The sequence below is a fragment of the Chelonia mydas genome, chromosome 1 (genome assembly GCF_015237465.2).
Source record: "Chelonia mydas isolate rCheMyd1 chromosome 1, rCheMyd1.pri.v2, whole genome shotgun sequence".
Taxonomy (NCBI): domain Eukaryota; kingdom Metazoa; phylum Chordata; order Testudines; family Cheloniidae; genus Chelonia; species Chelonia mydas.
In genome coordinates, this window is record NC_057849.1 from 197182570 (window position 1) to 197195510 (window position 12941).

The 12941-nt window shown below is 43.4% G+C and overlaps 1 protein-coding gene across 15 annotated transcripts in view; it reads right to left on the bottom strand.

Annotated features, from left to right (window-relative positions):
- ZBTB20 (zinc finger and BTB domain containing 20) overlaps positions 1–12941 on the bottom strand; it is a 668337-nt gene that overhangs the window by 177569 nt on the left and 477827 nt on the right. For all 15 annotated transcript variants that reach the window (XR_005226808.2, XR_005226810.2, XM_043538684.1 and 12 more), the window contains one exon: positions 1271–1325. The gene's annotated coding sequence lies outside the window, so the exon portion shown is untranslated. The remainder of the gene's footprint in view (positions 1–1270; positions 1326–12941) is intronic.

Sequence of the window (12941 nt, forward strand, 5' to 3'; positions counted from 1 at the left end):
GGGAAAATGTAAACTTGTTTAATTAAAAAAACACCACATCCTAGAACTTGGCAACATTTGTAAAAAGCAAACCTCAAACCATGAGAATTTTTACATTTTTGCTGCCCCACATCTCTAAAAACAACTCCCTAGAGTAAAGCAATATTTTTTTCACTGAAAAAAACCATTGAGCTGACAACTTACATACCAACAACCAAGCCCAAGTGAAAAGCCATGCATAGCATAGGTTTGCAAAGGAAACCACTGACAGATTTTTTTTTTTAACTCTAGCATTGTTGGACAGAGACGACCCGTAACTGTTGATAGTGGGGGGGCCCCACAATTTAAAGCAGCAGTTTTTCAAATTTTTGGAGCAGAACCCCCCCATGTCCCCTTGAGTTACAGTTTTTGTTTGCACCCCACAACCCAGAAAAAAGAGGCGAGTCGGGGTGGAGGTGGCATCTTCTCCCTAGTCCCGCTGGGTTGAAGCCCAAGCCGTCTGGCATAATCACTCCCCCTCCTCCCCCCACCCTGAACGTTCCTCCACACCCTCTAGGGGGTGTGCCCCAAAGTTTGAAAACCTCTAATTTAAAGGTTCTGGTGGTATGCAGCAGGGCATATGAACCCTGGCAGAAATCTGGAGGGGCACGTGACCCCATGTGTGCCCCCCACATGTCGCCACTGCTGTTGGGGCATGCTAAAGAAACTATATTACGTACACTAAGACTTAATGAAAACTATGCTAATGGTCAGTCATACACATTGGTGTCAATGTAAGCAGCGAGGGTTCACATACTGCTGCCAACTTTGCAGTTGCAGGCGTTCCAGGTCATGAAGTTGTATCCCAGCAAGCACAGGTTGAAATGCTAATGAAATATTTTCTGTACCTGTTCCAGTCCTGGATGATGTGGAATACAAGCTGTTTTGTGCTGAATGAGAGCTCTGGGATGGGATAATACCCATTAAGAAATCATGGCAGGCTTTCACCATCTCTAACAGGAATCCTCCATCCATTGCCTCCCTAATTCAATCCAGAAATGACACACCACTTCTGCACATGCTCCCTATTCTCCCCATCACACAGTGGAAGTGAACCATTCGGAATATTACAAACTGATGCTGTACAGAAGTTTGGGACAACTGGGCAGATCAAGGATACACACTGAATACCGAGCCTTGCATCCAGAGAAACCTATAAAATACTTCACAGGGGCTTCAGATTTGCTTGACTGGGCCCTGAATAAAACACATGACTCTTGTCGCTGAAAGGTACAAAATGCTGAGTACTTACATGAAACACAGAAAAGGTTCTTTCAGGAGAAGAGCACAAACTGATCTTCAAGGATCTGAGAGGAAAACAGGAAAAACAGCATGAAGAATAAAGCAGGTATAAATAAGCTAAATTATACCAAAATAAAAGAGACACCCAGGAGCCACAGGGATTCTTGCAATTCCTGCAGAAAAAATAAATTTTTCACTTCATGGATCACATAAACCTTACAAGCTCAGAAATTATCAGAACCAGGTGATTGGATAGCTCAGGGGATTGATAATAGGCTAGGGAGCCTTTCATCCCTAGGATGCTAGTTTGAATCCATTCCAAGTCAGCAGAGATTAAGTGATGTTACCATCTGGTGGCTGTTCAGTTGCTTGTGTGAAATAAGATGGTGGTCCCTGTGGACAGGTGTTCTCTTCACAAAGCCCACCACCATAATCGGCACTAATTGGCCTCCTTGTCAGTAGTCTCAGCAGAGAGGTTAAGGATTAAATTGGCCACAGAGACTGAACTCCTCTTCTTGGCCCTAGATACAGTCCCTGCAGGTCAGAGGTGAGGTACATTATGGGGGCAGAGTGGTAAGGAAGCTTACACTACAGCTGCTTGTTTTGTGGATAACTAGTGGTATGTCAGTCTATTCTGTCTTTGGCCTAAAACTGATGTGTTACCTTAGCAGAAAAGAGATCGCTGCTTCAAGAGAGAATGTTTGGGGGAACTATTGCCTTCTGGTAGTCTAAACACTTAGCATAACAAAGAGTCTCTGGATTTACCAATGTATGTTATGGATTATCTGAGCTATACTGTAAACCTATCGTCCGGGACATATTAACATGGAATGAATTAATGACCAAAATGAGTCAAACCCTGCTACTCTGATGAGTTGTTCCAAATGGATGATCTGTTCCTATTTGAGATTGAAAGCAAAGGTTTATACAAAAGATTGATGTTTTGAAGTATCATTTCATGGAGATGGTTTGAAGAGCACAGAATTCCAGTGTGTTTTAAATCCAAACTAACCGTCAGCAGTAAAGCAAAAGGAGGTGCTTATAAGGAAACCTATTTGCTCTCAGAAGATAAGGAGGAGAGAATCTTATTTAGCTTTCCCTAGCCAACAAAAGACTCCCCTTCTTTCCTGAATGTATGTTAAAAATATATTAAGGAATATGAAGGAGGGATGGTGGTGGAAAAGGAGCAATAGCGGGCTGGTGTTGCTGTTGGGAGGGACTGGGAGTTAGGTAAGCATTGCAGCAATTGTGTGTGTGTAGGTAGGGTTGCCAACTTTCTCATTGCATAAAACTGAACACCTTTGCCCCATCTCCTGCCACACCCCTTCCTGAGGCCCTGCCCCCATTCACTCCAGCCCCCTTCCCTCCATCGCTTGCTCTCCCCCACCCTCACTTACTTTCAATGGGCTGGGGCAGGGGGTTGGGGTGCAGGGGGAGGTGAGGGCTCCAGCTGGGGGTGCAGGAGCAGGCCCTGGGCTGGGGCAGGGAGCTGGCTGTGGGAGGGAGGGAGGGCTCCAGCTGGGGGTGCGGGCTCTGGGGTGGGGCTGGGGACAAGAGGTTTGGAGTGTGGGAGTGGGCTCAGGGTGGGGGCAGGGGATTGGGCTGCAGGAGGGGGTGCGGGCTCTGGGAGGGAGTTTAGGTGTGGGAGGGGGTTCCGACCTGGGGCAGAAAGTTGGGGTGCGGGGTCTGGGACAGAGTTAGGGTGCAGGAGGGGGTTAGGCCTGGGGAAGTGGGTTTGGGGTACAGGCTCCGGCTGGGCTGCGCTTACCACAAGTGGCTCCCGGTCGGCGGCGCAGGGGGGCTAAGGAGGCTTCTTGCCTGCCTTGGCTCCGCGTTGCTCCTGGAAGTGGCCAGAACGTCAGCCGCCTGACCCCTCCGCCTAGGGGCCGGGCGGCTATGCGCGATGCCTGCGCTTGCAGGCACCTCACCCACAGCTCCCATTGGCTGCGGTTCCCAACCAATGGGAGCTGCTGAGCTGATGCTGGAGCAGCCTGCGGAAGCTTCCCCGATCGCCCCTGCGCTTAGTGGCTGCAGGGACATGCCAGTCGCTTCTGGGGAGCTGCACATAGCCAGGGCAGGCAGGGAGCCTGCCTTAGTCCCACTGCGCCACTGACCGAACTTTTAACGGCGAGGTCAGCAGTGCTGACTGGAGCCACCAAGGTCCCTTTTCCACTGGGTGTTCCGGTCGGAAACCGGACGCCTAGCAACCCGATGTGCAAGGAGGGGTGAGGCAGCAGATTCTGGGCCCGGGAGAAAAGTAGTGGGGGTGGAGTGAACAAAGAAGCAGGTAGGCTAGCAAGTGGGAAGGAATAGCTAGAGAGAATTCCAGGGTAGAGAAGAATCATTGGAACTGTAGGCCAGCTAGCAAGATGCATACAGCTTCAGTTGGGCTGGCCGTCCCGGGAACAGCAACATGCTGGCTAGCACAGGCGTCAAGAACAAAGCGACCTCAGGAGCATGAGTTTTGTTATAGAAAAAGGGTTGCAATTCAAGCTATAACTGGCAGACACCAATTTTTTTTCCATGGGAAATTCCAAAACATTTTCAGGGTTGTTGTTTTTCTCTCTGAAATTTCCTGCAAAAATGTTTTATATTGTTTTTCAATGAAAAACAAACTGTTTTTGACAAGAAAAATTTGTGATTTTTGGTAAACCTATTTTCAAGCCAATTTTTTAAAAACTGAAAGCCAATTAATTTTTTTAGTAAAAAATTTCATTTTTGACAGAAAAAACCCACTTTTTATTTCAATTACTATTTGATGAAAAAACGTTGACAGTGCTAGTAAGATGTCCATCAGTAGGAGCGCTGCAATCCTTTCATCAAACAAATTGGTATCCTAGTAGGGGAGTTTAAAAGGGTCAAGTGGAACCTCCCAGCAGCAGAATGGAATGCTGGGAAATTGATACAGTAGAAACTTACTTGCAGCAACATCTTTTTAGAGCAATCACCACTTGTAGAGAACACTTCCCCTGGGAACACTGTCCCTACTGTGAATGGTCCACTTGGTAACGGCAACATAGCCGCCGCATAAGAGCAACATTTGTGACCTTGTGACATCACATCTGAAGGTGGAGATTGGGGAGCATATAGGGGCTCTGCCCCCCCCACCCAAACTGTGTCTTTCCACTCCCCTTCCAACCCTGGCCCTTCAGCGCAGTTCCAGGGCACACAGCCCCGTCCATTTGCCCTGCCTCCATGGACCGCATATGCAGGGGGGAAGGGCTGGAAGAGAGGGGTTTTTTTTGGGGGGGGGGTTGGGGGGGCGAAGCTGGGGTCAGGGAAGCAGCAGTAGCACAGCTGGAAGGTTTCCTACTCACTTCCTCAGCATCTGGCTTGCAAGCAGTGGGGGAGGGGGTTTGATTTTTGCAGTGGGGGGGTATCAAGGACATTGTACCCCCACACTGAGCTATCCCCTCCATCTAAGTTGTCGGTGGTGGGGTGTGCTGTTTTGCAGTGGGGGCTTGGGAGACTCCCCCTCCCCAGTGTACAGACCTGTCCCTTTCCCTCCATCCCCTCTCCACTGTCTGTGCTTGGAGCTGCCACCCCCTCTCCGTTCCTCCTCCTTGTCCTTGCTGAATGGGCGTCAACATGGCGAGAATTGAGATCACAGGAGATACAGTCTCCCTGCTTTCTATTTCTGTGTCCAGTATGGCAACAGCCACAGTAGCAGGAAGCAGTAATTCAACCTAAAGTCCTGCCCAGCCCCTGCAGCCCTGGGATGGAGCATCCTCAGTGTAGACAGAAGCATTTGATTGACAGCCTCTAACAAGACCCTACTGAATAGATGCGAACTGAAAGTGTCATAACTTGGTTAAAGTTAGGTAGATTTTCACAGGAGTAGCAAAAGGCACATCCCTGACACCAGGCTGACCACCCACACTTCAAGTCTCTGATCCAAGCATAGAGGCACTAGAGTTTCTCAATGAAACCGTTGCAAGAATCTTTTACCATGGTAATTTTTTAATAATGTATTTTTTCCCTAATGTTGTTCTGAGAAATGGCTGAACTGTTTTTGCTGAAATTTTCCAGGAGGGGGAAAAAAATCAGCTGGAGGCAGACCCAGCATGAAAAAACATCAGCCCAAATTCTTAAAGTTTGGCAGTTATAAGCAACTGAAAACAGGGTGTTATAATGGGAAGTGTCAGCCAATCTTAAGTATAGGTGTTGCTACTTGCATCATTTACAGTAACAACTTTAATGCCAAAAAATGCCAAATTACAGGCCTGGGTCCTTAGTTTACAAAGTTAAGTACAGAGCATTGACTTAATTGGGAATCTCACCATTTTGCAGAAGATATTCATCGGCTTTTGCAGAATTAGGCCACAGAGAATGTATACAAAAATCACATCACTAACTACTGAAAGGCAGTCAGTTCTGGGGTGGCACTCAATGCCTGTTTACCAGTGCATAGCAACACTACCAACATGTCCGGTAGAAGAAGTGAGGAAGAACACTATATCCAACGAAAACCGTAGGGAAATTTTAGATGAATAATTACACTAGGCCCAAATTGGAATTTGGCAAGTCACCAGGGCTAACATTCTGCCAAAAGTGCCATAAACTCTTTAATGATCACAAGGGGTCCAGGCGCTTGATTTTAAATCATGTCCAAAATATAAAAATAAAACTTTCCATGTGAAGTAGTGAAAAAACAGGATGTATCTCAGGAAACTGTGATTCACTCCATGTTAGATAAGTATAGAAAACATATGAGATGAGGACCAAACTCTACTCTCTTACCTCTTTGCAACCTCATTGACTTAATTGCAACTAAGAGTAGAATTTGACCCATTAAAATGATAGGGTGTAACTTTTTATTATATGGCACTTTGAGACACACTTTGTCACTAGAGACACACAACCTAATTACATTGAATTAACACAGCAGCTTTCTCCAGGACACACTATTATATAACATGTAAAAAAATAAACTCTATGAAAATTGACCATTTACTTTCCAGTACTCCATGTTATAAATAGAATAATCCTCTGACTCATATGCCACTATTATCCTTGCTCTTTTTAATGTCAAGTGTTTTCAACCCAAAATCAATATATGTGGTGGGTGTGTACAAGACGACCAACGGATCTTCTCCTTCTCCAGTTCCTAGGATTATTTAACAATTCCCAAGGAAATGTCACTGCTACTAACCTTAGCAGAATTTCACTTTTTACCACCCTCATCCTCTCTGAAGCTTATGTAAGAGGATTTTCCATAAGGGCCCAGAGTGGTGGTGGTGGTGGTCGGCGGGGAGAGGGGATAAAATCAAATTCCTGACTCACCAGCAAGATGTGGGTCATGCCACTAATGCCTCTATGGCCACTACTTCGCGGCATTGTTGTCCAGTAAATAGGATACTGATCTGGGAGTCTGGACACCATGTTCTATTCTTAGCTCTGCCATTAACTCCCAATGGCCAGATTCTGCCACCTTTACGCATACTGAGTAGTACTTTCCTCTAATATTGTTTCGTGACTAGTCCTATTTAAATCACGGGACTACTTGTGGTCTAAGTTACTACTCAGTGTGAGTAAAGGTGGCAGACTCTGGCCCTATGAGTAAAAGTTTCAAAAGCACCTAAGTGATTTAGGTGTCCAAGTCTCATTTTCAAAAATGACTTGGGCATCTAGGAACCCACCTATAATTGAAAATCAACAAGACTTTGGGCTTGTTTCCACAGCAGGGTAATGTGCCCTATAGGGGTGTGTTTTCTAAAGTGTGCTAACATGTTGCAAATTAATTGGTCGGTGTAGACTGGTTGGTGCTGGTGCACAATAAAGTTTCCCTAAGTGTGCTTTAACTTAGAAGCATGCTAGGCAACTTTTAGCATGCACCAGCAGGATCTACACAGACCAATCAATGTGTAACACATTAGTGTGTTTTAGAAATCACAACCCCATAGTGCACATTGCTGCTTCATGCAGACAAGCCCACAGGATCCTAAGTGTACAGGTCACTTCTGCAAATACTCCTAAGTCACTGAATGAGCTTTTGAAAATGTTTCCTTTCTGTACCTGTTTCCCAATCCGTCAAATAGAAATAATGCCAATTACCCATCTTTGCAAAGTGCTTTGAGATCTAACAAATGAAATGTACTAGAGAGATGCTGACTATTATGAATTCAAAGCCTGGACTGCCCTAGAGGATGCAATTCCTGAACATCCATTACGCAGGGAAGACGGGTAATCATGAACTAACTGGACATGCGCCTACCTCAGACTGCCCTCTCCAAGAGCCTATGTGGAGCTGGCATGGAGCACAGCTCTACCACATGCAGTCTGTGCTGTATACCAACTCCACTGAAGGTTCAATTGCACTGTAAGCTTTCCATGGCCTTTACACTTCTGGATGTGTTTTACCCTTATAGTATCCGATATAGAACTTAGTGCCAAAGGAGGACGGGCAAGGCAATGGAGAAATCCTAATGTTATTACATTCTCAATCCAAATAGGGCCCGAACTAATCCAAGCCCATGTCTGGAAAAAACCGCAAAACACCAGACCCTTCTGAGCTGAAATTCAATAGAGCCCTGTGAATGATCTGAATCTGAGGTGGAGAGAAAGTTCATTGCGTGTCTGACACGGGCAGAGACAGATTACAGCAAAATTAAATTGAGGATTTTAGTGGATATAATTGTTGTTTTTATATATTAATGAACAACAATAATACGTGATCCTGAATTGAATATCAGGGCTGACATTTAATCTGAGCCCTCATGCTATCCATAAATGTTCATAAACGTCACAAGACCCCTGCCCCTTGATTGAATTACGACCTAGTATGCAATTTAGGAAACGTGGATTAATCTACATAGATTCATATTTCTACAGGTTACATTGTTATTTTGTTGATTTATGCCCCTTTTCACTAAATGTCCTTTTCATCCAGAGTCCAAGACAGAGCATGCAAGTAGCTGACAAGAGAGTGAAGGGATCAGCTCAAAAACCAGTAGCCAACAGCAGATGGGAAAACTGGTATAGTGAAACCTGTACTAATTACCTCTTGCTATTTGCAATCACCTTTGTTAATGGCCAGCAAAATCTCAGTCCTGGGGGGATCTCCTATCTCCTTTACAATAACTCACACTGTAGCAGGTGGCCACCTAAAATGGTTCTGGCAATGTGCTGACCTGACCACCTGTGTAATAAACTATATTACAATCAGCTTGAAAAGGAGGCCAGAGGTAGATCCTTCTTTAATATTAGGGGTTCACTCCAAGAACATAATTTTTAACCTCCTATCAATGTGAAAGTGCATTGGCAAAGGATGCTGCATTAAATTGAGAGGTGTGCATCAGGAAAAGTGCCTTGGCAAAGCACAAGGAAAACTGATCTAAAAGGACTTATTTTTATTGTCACACTCTCTTAAATGGCTACCTATTAATAATTAAAATATCTGCAGTCCTCTTATTGCCTGTTATTAACAGATGTCAGGGTGCAATGATATTGGCTTGTAGACTGATTATTATTATTTACTATTTGTACTACTGTAGTGCCTAGGACTGTAATTATGGACCAGGAACTCAGTGCTGTGCAGCTACTCAACCAGTTACAACATGGAAACAAACTGAGCCGGCAGTCAATTGGTGGTCCTCCCACAAATTCTGTTTTCAAGGGTGCAATCTTCAGCAGTTCTGCGGAAAAGGACCTAGGGGTGACAGTGGATGAGAAGCTGGATATGAGTCAACAGCGTGCCCCTGTTGCCAAGAAGACCAATGGCATTTTGGGATGTATAAGTAGGGGCATAGCCAGCAAATCGAGGGACGTGATCGTTTCCCTCTATTCGACATTGGTGAGGCCTCATCTGGAGTACCGTGTCCAGTTTTGGGCCCCACACTACAAGAAGGATGTGGAAAAATTGGAGAGAGTCCAGCGAAGGGCAACAAAAATGATTAGGGGTCTGGAACACATGACTTATGAGGAGAGGCTGAGGGAACTGGGATTGTTTAGTCTGCAGAAGAGAAGAATGAGGGGGGATTTGATAGCTGCTTTCAACTACCTGAGAGGTAGTTCCAAAGAGGATGGTTCTAGACTATTCTCAGTGGTAGAAGATGACAGGACAAGGAGTAATGGTCTCAAGTTGCAGTGGGGGACGTTTAGGTTGGATATTAGGAAAAACTTTTTCACTAGGAAGGTGGTGAAACACTGGAATGCGTTACCTAGGGAGGTGGTAGGATCTCCTTCCTTAGAAGTTTTTAAGGTCAGGCTTGACAAAGCCCTGGCTGGGATGATTTAATTGGGGATTGGTCCTGCTTTGAGCAGGGGGTTGGACTAGATGACCTCCTGAGGTCCCTTCCAACCCTGATATTCTATGATTCGATGATTCCCTTTGAAGTCCATTGAGTTTTCTCATTGGGTACATCCATATTGGAGTTGGAGGTGTAGTTTCCTGCTTGGGTAGATGTATGTGCTCTAGCTTTGATCAAGCTAGGAGGCTGAAAGTAGCAATGTAGCTGAGGTGGTAAGAGTGGTGGGACAGGCTAGCCACCTGACTACAATCCTGTCTGAGACCCTAGGTACTTACTTGGGCAGCTTGCCCATCCTACTGCCCATGCTGCCATGGCCACACTGCTATTTTTAGCATGCTAGCTCAATCAAAGCTCATGCACATACATCTACCCAAGCTGGAAATTACACTACCAACTCCAGTGTAGACATACCGGTAAATTTCAATGACAGGATCAGAAGCAGACACCAAAGGAGTAAATGGCCAGCTTCTCAGTCTTCTTTCATATCTTTCTAATTCTGTTTGTTCCTATTAGCAGACAGGCCGCTTCTCAGTCTAATACATTCTAGCTGATCAGTATATCCCTTCTTGAGATGTAGTAAGGGAATGACTTGATGCTCTGGGGCTATCAAACAAGACAGGACATGAAAGTCAGCCTAATGGACTAATGCTAGGGAAGCCAAGACTCAGAAAGAACCTAGAAGATGGTCTCACGATTGTCTGCCTCTATCCAATCTAGGCAAAATATTAGCAGGGTATGCTGCAAGTCAAGCTTAAACGGCAATGGCAGGTCTGTGTATGGAGTCTCACATCTGGAGTAGCAGAGAGTTGCACAAGTAACAAGAAGAAAAGGAATACTTGTGGCACCTTAGAGACTAACAAATTTATTTGAGCATAAGCATCCGATGAAGTGAGCTGTAGCTCACGAAAGCTTATGCTCAAATAAATTTGTTAGTCTCTAAGGTGCCACAAGTACTCCTCATTCTTTTTGCAAATACAGACTAACACGGCTGCTACTCTGAAACAAGTAACAAGCAATATTTACAAATATTTTAACGTTAAGTCATGTTTTGATAAAAAAGTGAAGTGTATTTTATATGCATGCGTGGATTGTTTTATAATGAAACTGAAAAAATGAATTTTAAGATAGAAAGGTATGATACAGTTAAACAGTTGAAAAAAGTAACCAAATTACTGGTTTTGTAACTTTTGCAAAATGGGATATGATAAAGGCTTAACAATTTTGATTTACTGATGATACATAGGTTACCCGTTCTTCAAGGATAAAGCTTATAAAACATCTCCAGAAGAGACATCTCAGATAACAGGAGAAATAACTAGATTTCCCTTTTCTCTACTTAAAGATAAGAAAGTTACAGTTTGCTTAATTACACATTTTAAAATGTACATAATGCAAGATAACTATACATTATCCTTCCTTTAACTAGTGTATAAGTTAGTTTGTTTTGAAATATGGTTGCATTTTGCACTTGTATTGGAACAAAAAGAGCTTCCCCCCGCTCCTTTTGTTGGTAATTAAAAACAGATGAAAAAAACAGTCTTGATTTCAGCTTTTTGCTCTTTTAGTATGATGTAACATACATATTAAGGTTAAGGAATACTAACTGTATAAGGCTTTATATTATATATATATATATATATATATATATATATATATACACACACACACACATATATACACACACACACACACACTACATAGAATCTATTAACAAATCAAGGAGTTTATACAGCTTTCACTTGAAGATATAAAAGGAACAATTTGGGGAAACAGACTTTTGAATATGTGCTGCTTGACAATAAGATTGGGTGATACAGTTTTTTACATAAGACACAGGAAGCTAATCAAAATCAAAGTCTTAATTCTAAATGTATACAAGCTACATTTCTTAGGTAACTCCACCTAACTGCAGTTTTCATAGAAACCAGTGAAAGACACATACAGTAAAAGAGGACTCTCTGGTATCTGAAAACTGAACTCCAATTAACATCCATCAGGAGTCTCTAGCTGCCTAAGGAGAATCTTCAATCTCTCCATACGAAGCACCTTTGAAGAAAGCACCTTCAAAGAAAGGGCTGTAGAGCTCTCCAGAAGATACAGCACAGCTTCAGCAGCTGAGCTGTTGAGGCTAGTTTGCAGTCTAGAATGAGTTTTCACAAAGCGCCACAAAGGGTTAATTTTATGTTATCCATAAGCCAACCACCTATATCTGGAGTATATATTTTAACTTAAAGATGACAAGAAATAGTATTAATTATAATTTGTAATAGCTTTAGTCACGAATCAATTCCTTGAGGAAATTCAGAAGAGACAGCTTAAAATCAGTTGATTTTGAGTCAACTGATTTAAAAAATTTCCTCCGTTGGCCATTTCTAAAAGAGGGCTTAATTGCAATATTTGGACTCAGCTTTAAGGTCTCGATGAAGGACAACACTTAAGCACATACCTAAACTCAAGTATGTGGTAAGTGTTATCCTGAATAGAGATGCCTTTCTGAATCACAGCCTAAGAAAACAGAGGTTTCCTCTGTGCCCATCAGTGAACGTCAAAGAGATTACAGAGACCCGGAATTTCGGAAAATTCCTATTACACCTGGACAGAAGTCAAAGTCTTTATGAATATGGTGTTCTGAGACACATAAAGTTAAATTAAAACTAATACTGAAGTATTAAGCAAACTGAATATGAATAACACTAAATATTGAAATGTTAAGTTGAAAAATGTTGTACTAGTGATGACATGCATTGGTAGTTAATAAAAGCAATTACTGAAGTCTGGCTTGTCGTCTAGTGTTAATAATTAGGTAATTACTTTAAAAGTCCAATGGTTCATATAAATAGGTTACTGATGTGAGGAAGAGACCCTGGGAAATTATTTAAGTTATTGATTGATGGTTACTTTCTTGCTAGGGATTAAAGACTTCCGAGGGTGATCCAAAAATCTAGTGTGTTCTGATAATTTGCTTATATGGTGGCTTTTGAACTCAAGAGCCAAGGCACTCCAATGAGCTCGATGTAATCCCTTTCCAAAATCAGACATGCCAGTTCTCCTCAAAATCTCCTTTACTCCAAGACATAACTAACACTTTCAATTTGGGACATCGGGTTCAGAAATGCTCTTCCCTCAAGGGCACTGCAGGTCAGCAGTGATGGGCTTGGGCAGAGCTGTGAGGGGAGCCCAGGAACGGAATAACGGTGAGGGATGTAGGGCAGAACTAAGGTGCATTGGCAGAGTTGTTTGTGGAGAACCCCGGGCCGGAATAGCAGCAGATGCTGCAGGAGACAACTGAGGTGCATTTGCAGAGCTCTGAAGACCCAAGAATAAAAGTAGGCATTAGAAATCAGATTTATGGTATATTGGGAGCGCTGTGCAGACTGTGTTGTGGTTTAGGACTGGAACATTAGGGTGCATTGTAAGTCAGGGATGAAGTGT